This window comes from Sturnira hondurensis, unplaced genomic scaffold (genome assembly GCF_014824575.4).
Source record: "Sturnira hondurensis isolate 20B ecotype Veracruz unplaced genomic scaffold, ASM1482457v3 Scaffold0022215, whole genome shotgun sequence".
NCBI classification, from domain to species: Eukaryota; Metazoa; Chordata; class Mammalia; order Chiroptera; family Phyllostomidae; genus Sturnira; species Sturnira hondurensis.
The window spans coordinates 11,952,206-11,969,486 of record NW_028094846.1 but is presented as its reverse complement, the minus strand read 5'-3'; positions in this window follow the sequence as shown (position 1 = coordinate 11,969,486).

The following is a 17,281-nucleotide window of genomic DNA, read 5'->3' as shown; positions in this document are numbered from 1 at the left end:
CACGTCCAAAGTCCCAGAGAAGCAGTCTGATGGGCTCAGCTCGAGTTTAGACCCAGCCTCTGGATCAATCAACTGTGCACCGCGCTTTACTCATATGGAAACTTGCATTGTAGCCCAGCGGATGGAATATAAAGAAAGAAAAGTTTTCAGAAATAGGGGATTCTTATTACACAAAACAATGAATGTGTATCTCATACACAGTCAGGTGTCACCTAACGATGGAAATGCATTCTGAGAAATGCATCGTTAAGAGATTTCCTCACTGTGTGAGAAGCCTAGGGTGCGCTTACACAAACCTGGGTGATATACCCACTACACACCTCGGCTGTATGGCCTAGCCTCTTGTTCCTAGGCAACACACCTGTACAGCACGCTACTGTACTGAGTGCTGCAGGCAGCTGGAACACAATGACAAACATTTGTGTATCTAGATGTAGAAAAGACACAAGGAAAATACAATAGAGTTTAAAAATGGTCTGCCTTTATAGGGCACTCACCACGAACGGAGCTAAGAGGACTGGAGTATGCTTTGGGTGAGTCAGTGTGGGGCCATTGTATGTGACTTTAAATGTTAGGCCACAGAATCGCAGCTCCTGCCTTGTCTACAGCTCCTGGGTCCACTGGCTCAGGGTCTCTCCAAAGGCTTCGATCCGAGTGCGGGCCTGAGAGCCACACTCTCCTGGAGGTCCCAGAAAGGCAGGGTCAGTTTTCGCATAGGTGCCACGACCACGACCTCTGTTTCTCACTGGCTGTTGTCAGAGGCCGTCCTCGGCCACGTGGGCCTCTTGACAGCAGAGCTCATATATGACCGCTGATGTCCTCCAAGTAAGCCAGGGAGAGAGCGCTCCCAAGATGGAACTCACAGCCTTTGTCCCCTCGTCTGGGAAGTGCCATCCCATCACCTCTGATGTATTCTCTCTGTTATTTTCTTCTGGGCTTTTTTAGCTCAATTTTTTTTGTTTGAATTTTTCTTTTGTTTTCTTTTGGTTATTATTGAGTTTTTTCTTTATTTTATTTGCTGTGTTTTTTTTTTTCATCAGGGGGAAGGCAGCTGGTCTCGCCCCTATTCAAGGAGAGGAGACTGCACGGGGACATGAATGCCGGAAGCCGGGGTCACTGGGGGCCATTGGCTCCCGCGATGCTCATTAAGGCCCCCGAGTGAAGGCACATCTCTCTGCCCACAGAGCCTTCTTTTGCACATTCCACCCGCTTTTGCTACTTCGCCCTCCTCTGGGACCGACTTTGTGACGATCGCCCAACCTGGAGTTTCTGGAAGCAGTCATGGGAAAAATTCTCTGTCCTCTCCCCAGTTTCCAGACTTCTTTTTTCTTGAAAGAACAAATAAGAAACTATATAGTTCTCTGGTTTCAAACATAAGACAAGCTCACTGTGCAATTCCAACAACACAATCACATAAAAGCTACAAATAAAAGTCCCCTAACATTCCTCCCGTATCCCAGAGATAAACGCTGTTAATACTTCCAACACATGGGCTATTATCATATTCTTATTCATTTACCAAAGCAGCATTAAACTGTTCTTTAGGTTTTTATTTCGTGTTGTGTTGCTTTACCTGACACAGTAGCTCAGCCACATTTTAACATCAGCACATATAGATCTACCACGTGTCATTCTATTCCTATACACATATATCATAATCTATTTAATCACTGTGTTTTTTTAAATTTACCTGTTATAAACAGTGTTGTGATGTGTGTGTGGGGGGGGAGGCATTTGCATACTTGCAGATTTCAGCAGAACAGGTTTCTAGAAGTAGAATGCTGAATCAAAGCATAGTATGATTACAGGATGTTCTCCAGAAAGGTTGTACCTGTGTCAACTTCTCTAAAGCTGACAGTCAGCCTTTTTTCAGAGTGAAGTCCCAGGATACATGGGTCTGTTGCTTTGTGAGGGGACCCAAGACCCTGCCAATTGTGGGGACATCTAAGAGCAGCAGTAGAAGGAAAATTCCTCTGTCAGAGGTCATGCCTGCAATCAAATTACGACCTCTGATCGTGTCTCAGCTGATTCCGATTCCAATTCTGTCCCTGCGCCAGTACTCGGCCAGGAAAGGGACCCTCAGCCCCGGAGCTCGGGCCACCAGCTGGATGACATCTCCTCCGGGCAGGACATCCATGTGACAGATGAGTGTGGAACAGACCCACCAAGCTCCCATCAGGGACTTCACGGATGTCAGTGGGTGACTGAGTTCCTTCCCCAGCAAGCAGAGGGGACCCTGCACAGCTTCTGAGCTGGAAGCTCCCCTGGTGGAGCCCTTCCCACCGGGCCATCTGAGTGGGAGGAGCTGAGATTCGAAAGCCAGAAACCCCAACAAACAGCTGGTCCCCGAGTCAGACCGTGTTGTGCACCAGTTCAGGCTGTGTTTGGCCCAGCAACAGGACCATGCTCACGATCTCCCATAAAAAGGCAGCAGCACCTTTGACCTGCCGGGCAAACACACAGGCAATAATAACTCTCTGCGCTGCAGCCTCCGCAGGTGTGCATTTCACTACACGGGAATGATGCTCCAGAGAGAGAGGGAGGAAGCATAAAAGAGAGAAGAAAGGGAAGGGAGAGGAAGAGGGGACGAGCCCCACAGTACATCCTGTCTGACCACCCCAGCACACATCTCCTGAGGACCGTGACAAAGCAAAGGGCAGAGGACCTTCCGCCCTGAGATCCAGCCTGTACCAGGTGGGCTGCTGTGTCGGCCGTGAGCCCTTGGCCCGACCATGGGGGACCCACTGGACAGTACGAGGGATGGAGTAACACAGACAAGCAACTCCAAAAGAACAACATCTGGTGCTGTAATACTAAAGTATTAACGGACAATTTCCCCCCTCACCCTCCCTGTTATTTCATGAACTTCTCCCCATACCCCTTTCATCCCCCCTCCATTTGAGAACCAGGAAGCTGCCGTTTGCCCCATAGGAGACTCGTCTTGGAGGAGCTGGAGAAGAAAGATGGCAAATTGCGGGCTTTGAAATTCAGAAGCCATGGTCCTTACGGAGTCCAGAGATAGGACTGAGGGATGGGGAAGGCTGGCGGGGCCAGTCTTCTCCTCTCTGGCCTTGCTTCCACCCTCCCCACCCCCGAGAGAAAATAGAGGAAGGAGAGAGACCAGCTGGGTGGGGGTGTGTAGGAGAGGCATGGAGGCCATCGTCTCCCAGGAGTAGCTGGCTCCCGGGAGAAAGTGACAGACCCCTGGGAACGTTTGGGGCTTTCAGAGTAGGGGAACTTGAGCAGCTTCCAACCTCAAGAGTCTACATGGGCCTGGAACTGAATAAGATTATGTTTTCTATCACCAGAAGAAAAAGTGAACTAAAAATAGAGAGTTTGGAAAAAACACAGATTTATTTTTACATATCTATATTAGTGGGAAAATGCATATTTGCCACAAAAGTACAATCCTCTGGCATGAATGTGTTTTGTTGCATTCTGCATCACCCTGATCGCAAAAGTGCATTTTACAAGGCTAGAAATCACATGTGTGTTCTAACTGGAACAGTTAAAGGGGAGCAAAGGATAGTTAGGGCTCGGCTCCCGTCCTCTGGAGATTTTTAGTGTCCTCTCAGACACTAAGTGGGAAAATGGAAGGCGCCAGATTCCTCCCTCTACACTTGCCAAGGAAGATAGGTTTCCCAGGCCCTGGTGCCCAGGCCTGCCTTACCAAATTAGGAAAAGAGGACCGTGAGGCTCCTTTCACGTCTCACTTCCTCATCCCCAGACTTGGCTCAGGGGACACCCAGGAACTGGGCGAGTGAGGCAGGGTTCCATTGGCCAGATGGCCAGAACAGAGACTGCAGATGAGGGCCTCTCCAAGCCCTCCTAGTCCCACCCCTCCCCACGCCCCAGCCCAATTCCCTTCTCGTTCAACCTGGGCGTAGATGATTCAGTTCTGAGAACGGAACTGGGGGATCAATTGGCAGAACGGAACAGGTAGAGTTTTCTTTCAAGTTCAAGTTCATTTTTTTTCCAAGTCCATGAACTTAAGATTCAGTGGTTTTCCCTCCCCAGATGAGTGCTTGGTGAACAGAAGGATGGAGTTATCAGCTGAAGTGCAGAAACCCTACCTTGGATGTTCCAACGGTTAAGAAACAGTTTCTAAACCAAGAGCAGTAATAACCAAACAAATGCTGGCTCGAGACTTAGCAAACACGACTGAGAAGAGTCATTTGAGATCTAGACAGGTATCGTCATAGCTTCACGCATTATGAGAGGCACAGAAAATATTAAAAGCCAGCTGGCTGAAAGGCTGCCAAAAATGAAAAACAGACTCCCTTTGGTTCACCAAAGATGACGTATTGGAACAGCCAATTTGCCGGAACGCTTTAATTCTGAGAGGAGGCAACATTAATGAATATTCAAAGACCTGAGAATGGAAGCATAAGCCTTTTTCATCTTCTGCAAATGGTGTCCGGCCCACACAGACATGCTTGTTTTTGAGTGGCCGGTGCAGTTTGGATCGGTTTACCCTAGGTCTTCTTAATTAGCATTTCCAGTCATTGCTAAGTTTTTCAGGGCGAGAACCTTGGCCTTCTCTTTGCATAAAAGGCCACTGGAGTATGCAAACTGGGGCCTCATCATTATCTGAAGACATGACTAAGCTGGGCATCGATCCTGGATTTCAGTTCTCCTTTTCCTTCTCTCAGTTCAAACAAGTGCAGAGATTGGTAAGAAAATGTTTATAATGGGGTTGAGAAGACAGTTCATTCAGAGATTCAGTGTCATGACTTTTTGCCTGAATGAATGGAAGTGAATTGCTGGACCACGAGTTGCTAAATTTAAAACATGAATGTTGAACACAAAAACATAGCAATATACCAGTGTGGTCATCATTTGCCTGGAATGGAAGAGCAAGCCTCTGATTTTTAAAGCTACTTTATGGTCTATGAACAAAACACGTTTTATTCCTCAGAACTCGGTCTTTACCCCCTCAAAAAAAAAAGATTGGTAAGTTAAAAAAAAATCCCCTGCACAAAATGACACTTCCTGTTTGTGGCTGTTCAGCGCTCTTAGGACTGACAGACAGGACTTGGCTGAGCTTCTGGGTCTTCCAGCTGGTACCCAGGTTGCTATAGAGATCCAAAGAGTTGATTCCCGAGTGCGCAGTTGTCTGAGGACTACTCTCTGTTTGGGGCCTGAAAACAGCTTCATAGGAGCAGATTTATCAGGCACAGATTTTCCCAGATTTAAAATGAAAGCCCCAGGGAGCAAGGATTCGCCTGCTTCTTCCCCAGGCACAGAAAATCGAATTCAGAGTTTGGCTCCATCTGAGTTTGGCAAATGACCCCAGCAATACTTTATTTGCAGTTTCACAAATCATCTCCGGAAAGCTAGGGCCCACCAAACCCCCAGCCGCACCAGCAGGGACAATCTGCTCAGAGACGGGAAGGGAAGGAGAGAGGGAGAGAAACATCCACGTGTGGTGGCTTCATGCACACCTCCTGCTGGAGACCTGGCCCACAGCCCAGGCATGTGCCCTGACTGGGAATCAAACCCGTGACCCTTTGGTTTGCAGGCCCGTGCTCAATCCACTGAGCTATACCAGCCAGGCTTAATAAAGCAAATGTCTCCAACGTTTTTTAAAAGCTGGCTATTTTGTATTTATTTTGATATTTGTTTGCCTTTACAGAAACCTGTCTCTGGTTCCAGGGGGAGGAAAGATTTTCAGTTGGTGTAAGCTTTCAAGAAGTTCAGAGGGCAAGGCTGTCCCGGAGAGTGCCCCGGTCAGCCGTCCTGCTGACGGGAGCTGCCACCTTCGACTCCCAGCCTCCCCTTCCCCAGCTGCTGAGGCCCGGCCCCTTGTCCCCTAACCCCCTCTATGAGAAAGGGAGAACATAGGTACACCCGTGCCTTCCGCACTTTTACACACTTGCCAGAGGAGGACTTTTGCTGGTTTATTGCAGCTATTGGTTCTCTTCCATGTCTACAGGGCATTTGAGGCACATCCATCATCCAAACTTTGTACCCAGGGGAGAGGACGTGCAGGTGGACATCGTTTCCCTCAGACTTGACCCCTTGCAGCCATGCTCGGAAGAACTCAGAGACCCTGCTGCTGCTTGACACTGCCCCCTTCTCTGGGACCCTAGGCATTTCTTATTTGGTGAACTTGGGCATTTAGCCCCATTTGGCTGCTCAGTCCTGCTCAGGAGGAAGACAGTTAGAGGTTCGTGCAGAAAGGAGAAGAAAAAACACATTTCATCAGTGGGAAGGTGTTACTACAGACCGACCACGGTTTCAGAAAGACTCTTGAGCCCACAGGGGCTTCGAGGCCAGTGGCAATATACCAGTGTGGTATATTGTGCTCAATATACTCTTGAGCCCACAGGGGCTTCGAGGCCAGTGCCAAGAGGCAGTCCAGCTGGACACACCAGGGGCCCTTTTATTTTGGTTTCTCCTCTTCTTCATCTCTATGTGCAAGACCTCACTGTCCTGGGCAATTACTCTCACTCTTTCTCTCTCTCTGAAGCTGCCTTAGCTTTATTGCTTTTTGCCTGAGATGTTACAGTAGCTTCTTAATATGTTCCCTTGCCCTGCTGAGCACCACACCTCCACCTGACTTCCCCACATGCCTACCAGGACTCACTGTCCCAATGGACAGGGGTGGAAGGAGAGCGCAGGAAAGAGTCTGCAAGACCCCGAGATGTCTGACCTACGGCTCCCATAAGCAGACAACCCAAAGAAAGAGAGAGGGAAGTATGAAAGCCATAGTTAGTGGAAAGTTACAATAGATTCTAAAGCAGGAAGTCCCATGTTTGTGTAAAAGGGGACTTCCATGTTATTTAATAACCCTGAACTGGGTGCCAAGGATGTTATGGCTTTAATTGCACCCCAGGGTAATAAACCATTCTGCAAAATGGTGGTGTGCCAGGAACTCTAAGGAGGAAAGTGGCTACAAAGTGGACAGCAGACAACCCGGAGGCCGGGAGAAACCCGTTGGGAGTTGGGACAAAGGTGGGACTGAGTGTGCAAGGGTCTGGCTGAAGAGGTGGTGCCCGGCACACTGGGAGACTTGTGCCCCACTCAGCCTGGAGCGGGAGGGGGGAATGTCAGAAGCGAGGGCCAGAACAAACCCCACAGAGCAAACAAAGACTGTGTGTTCGTTTGTCGGTCATACATTTGGAAATCCAAAGGCGCCCACTGCATTCAACAGAAGCTTGGTGCTTTTATGGAACATTTCATTTCAGTCTCAGGATAAGCCAAAAATAACGTAGGCACTGTTCTTAAAGCCGTTTTGCAGATGAGGAAACTGAGGCTCTTGAGAACTGAGGTGACTTACGTCAATTTGCTTAGGGGGACCTGATAGAACTGGGGTTTGAACTCAGGATTTCTGAGCCCACATTGGTTAAAACACAGGACAAGAGAGGACCACAGGTGGGTAAGGGCATCCGTGGGACTCAGGGGCCTGGATGGGGCAGAGATCACAGGGGCACCTCCAAACCCTGGCTCTGACCTGGGGAACCTTGGGGGACAGGGCACCCTCCTCTGAGTGATACTGGGGAAGTCTCCTGAGGAAGTCTCAGACAGCGACCAGACAGAGAGTGTCACACAGGGGGCCCTGGCCACAGCAGGTGTGGCTAAGTTTCAGGATCCACAGTTGGTCCTCAAGAGGGTGACAGTGGAGAATGAAGCCAAGCATGGAGACCTTCAGAGCTGGCGGCCCAGGGGTGACACAAGTCACACACCCTGTCACATACTGCATCTGGCTTCACTCCCAGGTGCCATCACTGATATTTTCCTGGAGGAGGAGTTTGACAGGGAGAGGGGCCAGGCGGAACGAAGATTCTGACTTCTCTTTCTTCCCCCAATTCACGCAAAACAGCTGAATTGTAATAGTCCCCTGATCAAGTAGGTAGTGTGTTCTAAGCCCTCGTCTGTGTTGCAGCTCCTCCCCCCACACAACATACCTTCTCACGCAAGAAAAGTGAGGCTGCGAGAGTCTGTAAGTCCCACAGCCAACTGGAGGAAAGTCAAGATTCGAACCTAGGACTCCAGATCTCCACCACTCTGTGTATTGCCTCTGAACCCTGCAAGAAATGGATGCTTTAGGGTCTTCTTGCATGGATGCCAATAGTTTCATGTTCGGGCGGTGTTTATCTACTGTACGGTATCATTTTTGTAGCTTTTCGCCGTATTTCCAGTCCACCTATGCTGTTATTTGCTTAGAGTTTTCATTCACTAATTCACTTTTTAAAAACTTCAGCTTCATTATAAAATACACTTACCGTGAATCTGTCGCTTTGGTGTGTTTACCTTACAATTTGTTTCTAATACACATTAAAATAAATAAACTCTCTGTCCCACCTACTCTGCTTTTATAAATCTATCCCAGAAGCGTGTTCACAGAGGTGAGGAGTGACGCATTCACAGAAAAGTCACTGCAACACTGTTCTGATAGTCGCCCCTCCGTAGGGGCTGGGCGTGTGAGGGAAAACGGCGCAGCCGTAAAGAGGAGGAAGCTCTCCAGGTCCTGACGAAGAACTGTTGTTACGGGAGAAGTGCAAGGTACAGAATCGTGGGTCCAATGCCATGGATGTAAAAGGAGAGGGAGTGGGGGTGTCCTCATTTGATATGCTTAAAATCTTTTTCTGAGAAAGGCGTGCCAACAACTTGATACAAGTGGTCCCCGCTGGGCAGGAAGAGTTTTAGCAACGGTGGGAGGAAAACGGTTCGTGCTCACTGCACCATGGGACTGTATGATCTGTCCCCCAAATGAAACAAACTGAAATAATACGTAGTGATAGAAAAGTTTGTCCACATGCTGCCTAAAACCGTCTTAGGAGCCATCAACAGTACGTGTCCCCACTGAGGACGTTGCTTCTCTGATGGGCTGGTGCATATGTGAGCTGGTGCATATGCAAACCTTCCTTAAGTGGGATGCTGGCCTTGGTGGGAGCTGCCAAGCAGGTGAAATGGCCTGGGCAGGTCAGCCAGCCCTGGCGTTGAGGAGGAAGTGGAAGAACTCCATAAGCAAAGCTCCGCGGCCACATTACCTGCCAAAGAAGCCCGCGTTGCTGACTGCCCTGAAGCCCAGCAAAGGGTCTGAGCCTCAGAGAGCAAGGGCTTGTCCCTTTGTGAAGAAGACGTGAGCTTTGTTCACGCTGGCAGGTGAATCGTGACCAGATAATAAGAACAGGGACTGAAATTGGGGTCATCCAAGACAGTGTCTTCTAATCGCAGCTGAGAGCTATGGGGAAAAAAGATGGGAACGGCAGCCAGGTCAGGATGGGAACCATGGGTGATGGACAAGAAGCATAGAGGAGGGTGTGGCGGGGTATGGTCTGAGCAAGGGAGTTGGTGGCAGGCTGCTGCGTTGGTCAACAAAGAGATGACTCAGGTCCCCGGGTGAGTGGTTGAGTCAGGAACCATCTGACACAAGAGTGGTTGCACTTCCGCTAAAGTAGCCTACGATTACATTAGCTGTTTTGGCAAGGACACGATTCTCTTGTCTGGTAACTGAGCTTGTAGTCCACCCAAATGGCTAGACGTCTCCCAACACATTGTTCTCTTTTTTTTTTTCAAAAACTTTTTATTTATTTATCTTTAGAGAGGAAGGGAAGGAGAGAAGGAGAGAAACATCAATGTATGGTTGCCTCTCATGAGTCCCCTGCTGGGAACTGGCCTGCAACCCAGGCATGTGCCCTGACTGGGAATCGAACCGCGACCATGTGGTTCGCAGGCCCGCGTTCAATCCACTGAGCTACACCAGCCAGGGCCCACATTGTTCTTAAGAGTTGTCTTCTTCCTGTGTTTGGCAGCTGAGTTCTTAAGCTCAGAGTAAATCTTTACGCTTATCGCTAATAAATTTTGACTTGGAGTTCTGATAACGCAGGAGTCAGGCAATCGTTTAATTCTGATTCTGCTTTGTAGGCGTTGACATGCTCTTTCTCTCTCTCTCTCTCGCTCGCTCTCCAGGCTATGAGCCATTTGCAAATCTGATCCAAGTTGTTTAGAAAAAGGTTAAAAAGTGCAAGTTGACACTGACACATCAAGAAGACCCGGGGGACATAACATTCAACCAACTAAATCATCCCAGTTGTCTTGTCTGAGGAATATCTGGGCCACGTGTCTGCCCAGGATTTGCAGATGGCTCCTGCCTGGTCCACCTGTCAGGAAAGGGTTCTGAAAAAGGGAGGAGAACATTAGCTCTGACCTGACTTGATCTGGGTAAGCTCATGCCCATTTCTAAAGGTCCCAGCTTCCATTTCGTTTTGAAGCGCCTTTATTTAACCCTCCATATTTTAGAATTCTTTCCAGGGATGAACCGATAGAGCTTTGGTGTCCTTTTTAGAATTCTTGCCCTTTAGAGAGCTAGAATCACACCGACCCATGCATCCTGGCTTTCCGGTATCTATCCTAGTCTTTATGGTGCTTCAGTTATTGACAAGGTTTTAGGGACACTTCGAAACCCATTCAGGTCCTGGGGTTTGATGACTATGGATTTGGTGACTGGAGTTTCTTCGAAGCACAGCTTTCTTCAAAGCTTTCTTCGAAGCTATCTATCCCCATCCCCCATCCACATTTTCATCCCCGTGTAACTCAGGAACCAAGGAAGAACTGAGGGTTTCCGCTCTCTTTTTGACATCCGTTAATGTGATGCTATTCACACCAAGCAGTGACCCTCTCTGCTCTCTTCCTGACACCAAGGAGCACTTTGTGTTGTCCTCAGCATTTTCTTGCAGGCACAGCTCATGCTGGGCTTCGGCTTTCCCTGTGCTCTGACTTGGGTCTCAGCCTGGCCTTTGGGTTTCTCCTTGGGCGGGAGCCCTGTCCTCCATCCATTCTGCGCATCTCGCCTCCTTAGACAGTCCCCGGGGAGTCCTGCTCACTCTCCATGCCCTTCGCCTTTGGGGTCCCTGAGTTCTGTGCGGTTACGACCGTTCCTGAGAATCTTCCATCTCTCTTGAGCAATCAGCGGTTTTCGAGCCTCCGCCCAGGTACACACATCTATTTTTCATGTTTTATTAACCAAGGCTTCCTTTTTTGGTTTATTGGGGGGGGGTAGCATACAGCAAAACTAACTAGAGCAGACTGAGGCAAACACTGAAATTTATTATAGGGGCCTACAAATGTGTCTCAGAAGCCAAGGCAGGAATGGGGGCCGGGCCATGGGAAAAGCAGGAATCAGAGGCTGGACACTCACCGGCTTCCCTGTTTCTGTCCCTTGTCTCTGGTTCTCACTGGGCACCTGCGACACACTCGCTCTGTGCAGACTGGCTTTGTCTGCTTCCCTGGGCCTCGCGGTCGAACACGGCAGAACCACAGCCCCTAAGTTTTCACGTCATGCTTCCAGCCCCTCAGAGAAGTGAGCCTGCGGTCCCTCCATCCTAAATTCTGATTCACAAGAAAGACCTGAACTGGTCCCACTTGTCAGGTGCCCATGGTGTCCCGCCAGGCAGGAATCGTGCAGTTCCAGTGTGGCCTCAGGAACAAAGCTTATTAGGTGTCTACTATTCATTTAGCGAATATTTAAATGTCCAAATACTGTTTTAATTGTTTGGGACACTACAGGAGAACCAAAAGAGAATCTTTAAACATTTCTTAGGCATTAAATGCACGGTGCATCTCTAATTCTTCTGCACCCCCCTTGTTCTGCAATTCGACACAGTCCGTTTTTACTCCTTCTACGTCAGTAACCGTCTCCTTCCCAGCAACAGTTCTCCTTAGGGAGCCACTAACTCGGGAATCTGCTTCCTTAGGGAAACATGCTGAAGAAAGACATGAACGAATCACCCAGGGTCCTGGCCTTCACAGGGAGAAAGGCCTGTGCACTTCGAAGTGTATTTAAGATGCGAACGGCACCCCTGGCTTTGTGGCTGGGGCACACTTCATAGACAGGGCCTATGGGGGGAAGATACAGACTGAAAAGGCCAATGGCACCCCAAGAAAGAAAAATGTGAAGACTTAATATCAAATCAGATCAGCCATAGTTTAAAAACATTTTCAGATGAGCACATATGTATTAAGCTTTTGATGGAAGCTGGGTGCTAGATTCTTTAGAAAACATAAAGAAATAGAAAGCACACTCCAAACTCCACCCCACCCCCCCCAAAGCTTGCAGCTAGCTGCATAGAGAAGGCGGAAAACACATAACGTGACACAGAGCACTGTGTTGGGGGTTCGATCAGAAACGCTGCAGGAATTCAGAAAAAATAGAAACTCACATAGGAGATGAGGCTGTGCGAGGCCCTTAAGGATGGACAGGGTGCACGTGTGCAGAAAAAGCCAGCGGACGGTTTTATAGCGAGGATCCAGTGTGACTTACTTGTCCCGCTCAGGGCTCAGAGCTTCAGTCATGATGAGTTCATTCACTGATTCACTCACTGAACGTTTACTGGTGCCTACCTATGTGGGCACTAGATATTGCACGTATAAAGGGTACAACGATGGAAATAGTCCTGGTAGCTAGAAGGCTTAATGTGAGGGTTCTTGAAAAGAATAGGCATTTTTAAAATAAAGGAATAGGCATTATATATGCCCTCATTTTGATGATAGGATAGGGTACACGTAACCAATCAGCCTAAACTGGTACTGTGACTTTAAACACACCTTCCATGGCATTGATATTTAGCACATGTTTTGAGAATCTACCCCGTGATAGGCACAAAAGGTAGGTGGAAAAATCAGACATGGGCCCTGTACTCCTGGAGCTGACCGTCTAGGTGAGGGGCAGTCGCTTACACAAGTCATTACAATCATGTATGTTGGAGCCCACAGAGGAGAGAGGGAGCCTGTTCTGGGGGCAGAGAGCAGGAATGACTAACCTGGCTGGCGAGTGGGGTCGGAGGAGACTGGAACTCTGGCTGTGGCAGGCAGAATTCAGAGCCACCTCCCAGGATCCTTGTCCTTATGTAATCCTCCCCACCTCAGGCCCCTCCCACCCCCGTGTGTGGGCAAGACTTGGGACTTGCTTCTGACCCACAGAATGTGGCCAAGGTGGAGGGATTTTGCAGAGGTAATTAAGATCCCTAACCAGCTGACTTTCATCGAGAGAGCGAGATCATCCTCGGTGAGCCTGACCTAATCAGGCAGGCCCTTCATTTATTTATTTTTAATCCTCACCTGAAGATATGTGTATTGACTTTGAGAGAGAGAGAGAGAAACATTGACCGGTTCCCTCCTGCACGTGCCGAGACAGGGGATTGAACCCACAACCCTTCGGTATATGGGACAATGCTCCAGCCAGATGAGGTACCCAACCAGGTCATCAGACTCGTCTTTTAAATGAGGGTCTGGAAGTCAAGGATTCACTGAAATAGAAACTCTATCTCCATTTCTGGCCTTGAAAGAGCAAGCATCAGGAACTCCACAGCGACAAGGAAGCGAATTCCGTCAACAACAGGAGGGAGCAGAGAAGCAGGTCCTTCCCCAGTCCGGCCTCCACATGAGAGTGCCGCCCAGCCCACACCTGGGTCTCAGCCCCGAGAGGCCGCCAGCAGAGGCCCCAGCTGAACCCCACCCAGATTCCTGACCCCGGACAGCTGCAGGGTAGTCAAGGTGTATTATTTTAAGCACAAAGTTTGTGGTCATGGCTTACCAGGCAAATGATTCGCAAACCGGCAGGTTAGACAGGACTACCTTGTGGTATCTTCCCAGGGAAGGAAGACTTAGAGTTCTGAGCCTCTCAGTTAGCATTGCTGACCGACAGGACCCATGTTGAGTTTTCCGTATCCTCCCTGTGAAATCCAGGCCAAGATTATGTATTAAAAAATGGGGTCTCCCTGCCCGCCTCCTGAGGATTTCCTGTCTGGTACTCCAGGCAGGCCCGCGCTCAATCCACTGAGCTACACCAGCCAGGGAAGAGTCTACTTCCTTAGCTCTTAGTTCCTTTCAGTTCTCAAGAGTCTACAGAGCTGCTGCCATGAGCTAGAACTATGCGTGATGAAAGACTGGAGGAAAATGGAGACACGTTTCTCACCTTTGAGGAGCTGGGGAGAGAAACTTCACACAGTAGGAAAAGTCAGAGAACAATGCAATGCTAGACTCCGCTGGGATGAGGAGGGGACTGCCGAGAGCCGCGGAGCAGGGAGTGGAATGAGTTTGATTTCACAGATTCTCCCCCCAGGAGAACAAGAGAGTGTCCTGCGCTTTCAGCTGCAGGGATACACGCAGCTGGCACTCGTGATCTCTTCCCCACTTATTCACAAATCTTGCTTATTCAGGATTCTGGAACGATTTCAAAGTCACCGAGCTGAAACTTTGAGTCATCCAACCAGTGTCTCGACAGAAGTGATTCAACGATTAAAGTTTACTGAACACCTGCTACTTCAAGGGCTGTGCTAGCAAATGAGAGCACGTCTGTCCAGTGTTTTAACCTGGAAATAACCGAAAACCCCCTTGGTGTCTTAAACAATGCACAGATTTATCCTCTGTGCATTGAAATCCTGAGGTAGGTCAGCTCCAAAGCTCGTTTATGTCGGAGGTCACTGACATAACTCAGGATGCAGGTTCCTTTCAGTTTTCCACTTTTTTAAAGACAATGGCTTGTTCTTAGCTGGCTCTCCTCATGACACAGGAGAGCTGCCACTGTTCCAGACACCTCTTCACAGCACTCCACAAGTACTGGTTCTTCCCAGGTGTCTTTTTTTTTTTTATCGGTAAGAAAAAAATAGATATCTTTCCCAGAAATCCTCGGCTGACTTCCCCTAATATTTATAAATCAGAATTTTATTGCACATTCATGCCTAAGCCAATCAGAACCACACAGCCCAGGTAGGGTTGGCCTCAGGAGAGTGGGGACTCCGACAGAATGAGGGTTCTCCCAAGAGGAGGGTGGGGAATGAAGGGCACCGGGAAAGGCTGTCTACTGGCAGTTGTCCGTGAATGTTGTAATCAAAGACAGTCTCAATGACCGTCTGCAGTGGGGGACAGAAACAACCTGACAGAAGGTGTGCCGTTACAAGCTGTCACTAACACCGTGACTGGAGAGGACCGTGCGCTGGGAGAGAGAGAGCAGGGTGTCACAGTGAGGTCACAGCTCAGGAAAGGCCATCCAGAGGCAGTGAAAGGTGAGTAGGAACCAGCCAAGCTCAGGGCTGGGGAAGAGCATTCCAGGGAGAGAGAGCACAAAAGGAGATCAGGGCAGCCCGGGGCGCTGGGAAGGAGGCGAGACAGCGACAGCGTGGGATGAATGAGCAGCACACAGAGTCCTTCTCCTGCCCCGGGAGGAATTGTATCCTGAGAACAATGCAAAGGCACCGAAGGCTTTTTTTGTATTTTTAAGATTTTATTTATTTTTAGAGAGGGGGAAGGGAAGGAGAAAGAGAGAAACATCAATGTGTGGTTGCCTCTCGCATACCCACCGCTAGGGACATATCCCAAAACCCAGGCATGAGCCCTGACTGGGAATCGAACCCGTGAGCCCCCCGGTTCTCAGGCCGGCACTCAATCCACTGAGCCACAGCAGCCAGGGAGGCACTGTAGGTTTTACAACAGGGGCGTGATGTGATCTGACTTTGTGTCTTTTAAAGTCTGGTTGCCACATGAAGAACAGATGGGAAGGCAAGATGTTAGGGGACTGTACATCCGTCTGATGGCGACAGGAGGGATGGAGAGGAAGGGCACAGAATTGCGTAGGCATGGCACAGGGGTGCTCTGGGAGATGCAAGGGCGGGCAGTCCCAGGACCACCTCCCGAGGGGTACAGCCTGTTCCAAGATGCACAGGCACACACACAGAACTCCGCTTCGGTGCCACATGGGAGTTCAGAAGGTGAGGTCACAGGTGTGGGGCTTGGGGCGGGCCTGATTCCAGGGTGGCTTGTGAAGGAAGGAGCTATTTGCACAGGACACTGAAGGCTGGCAAAGGTGGCTGTGTGGGTGCAGATACAGGAAAGCCAGTCCAGGGAGAGGATCCAGCCTGGGCCAAAGCAGGAAGGCAGGGCGTGAAGGCCTGCAGGGAGAGGAGCAAGTAATGTAGTCTGTAGTCTATAGGTGAAGGGACATTCTGGGACATAAGAGAGGTCATGGGCGGCAGTTAAAGGAAGGTTCTGTGTGGCTGCGTAGAATAGTTAAATAAAAAGGCGGAGAGGGGAGAGTTTAAATAACGTCTAGCTTAGCTACAAAAGAACTCGCCAATTAGCCACCAAACCACTGACTTTTCCTGGGAGTAATCGGTGTGCAAACCGAGTTTTGATTATTTGTTTACTGGGTGGACCAGCAGTGTATCTGGCCAGCATCTCTGTCACCTGCAGGTCATTGGCCAGTGATTTCTAACTTGTTTATGGAATACATTCTTTCATCACGTTCTGAGTATTGGTGCTGGGGATTCTAGAACAAAGAGGCGGTACACAGGACAGAAAAGGATCCCTGTTACCTGGGGTGTGGGGCTAGATTCCAGAGAAGGGTGGCATTTCACTGGGCCTTCACGGGTGAATAGGAGTTTGCCAGATGAGGGCCTTCCCAACACAGGGAGTTGGAGGCACGACTTTTCCACTCTCACGCCTTTGACCCTCTACGTCCTATAGAAACACAATTGTAAGTTTTATTTTCAGACTCTTAGAGAATTTGGGTGATACTTCGTGGGTTCTTTCCGTTGCTACAGGGACAGTTCTCTGACGCTAGCAAGAAGTCAGGCTTTCAGTAAACCAGATTGGTTATACTCTGTACTCACAATGGTTCCTCGGGGAGAGTTTACTTATCTTTACATTTTGGGGTCAGCAAGGGAAAGAATCTTTAAAATTTTTTTAATTTTACTTTTCCATTACCATTTAGTCCCCTTAGACCCCCCTCACTCCCAGGGGATGAACCTTAAATCTCTTTTTGGAGACTAGTAGATGCATCCATCCTCAATGAGACAGACCCCTTGTCCCTTCTGTTTTTCACGCAGGGGTGGGAGGAGCCATAATTCACTGTCACACACTGCTCCGGGTTTCAGCGCTTGCGGGAAATCACTCCCCCCTGAGCTTCACCAGCGTTCGTAGAAGTGACTCAGACGCAGATGGACAGACACCCAAGATCATGCTTGGGCATCCAAAATGAGCGAATGGCTCATTTTAGCTCAAGATAAAACACAACTGCTTCAAGATGGTCTCTGAGGTGATGAGAAGGTGGGCGCGGAGTTCATGTAAGACTAGAAAGAACTGCCCTCCCACCCAACACCCTCACGGGCCGAGGGTGTGGTGGGCAGGACTCAGGGAGGTGCCTGGGCCTGCCCAGGGTTGCCCTGAGCCTTGGGCAGAGCCCTGACCCAGAGCCATAGCAGAAGCAGGGGAAGATGGAGGGGACAAGCTGGGTGACAGAGCAGAAGCGTTTTGGGGAACTGATCCATCACAGCAGCGT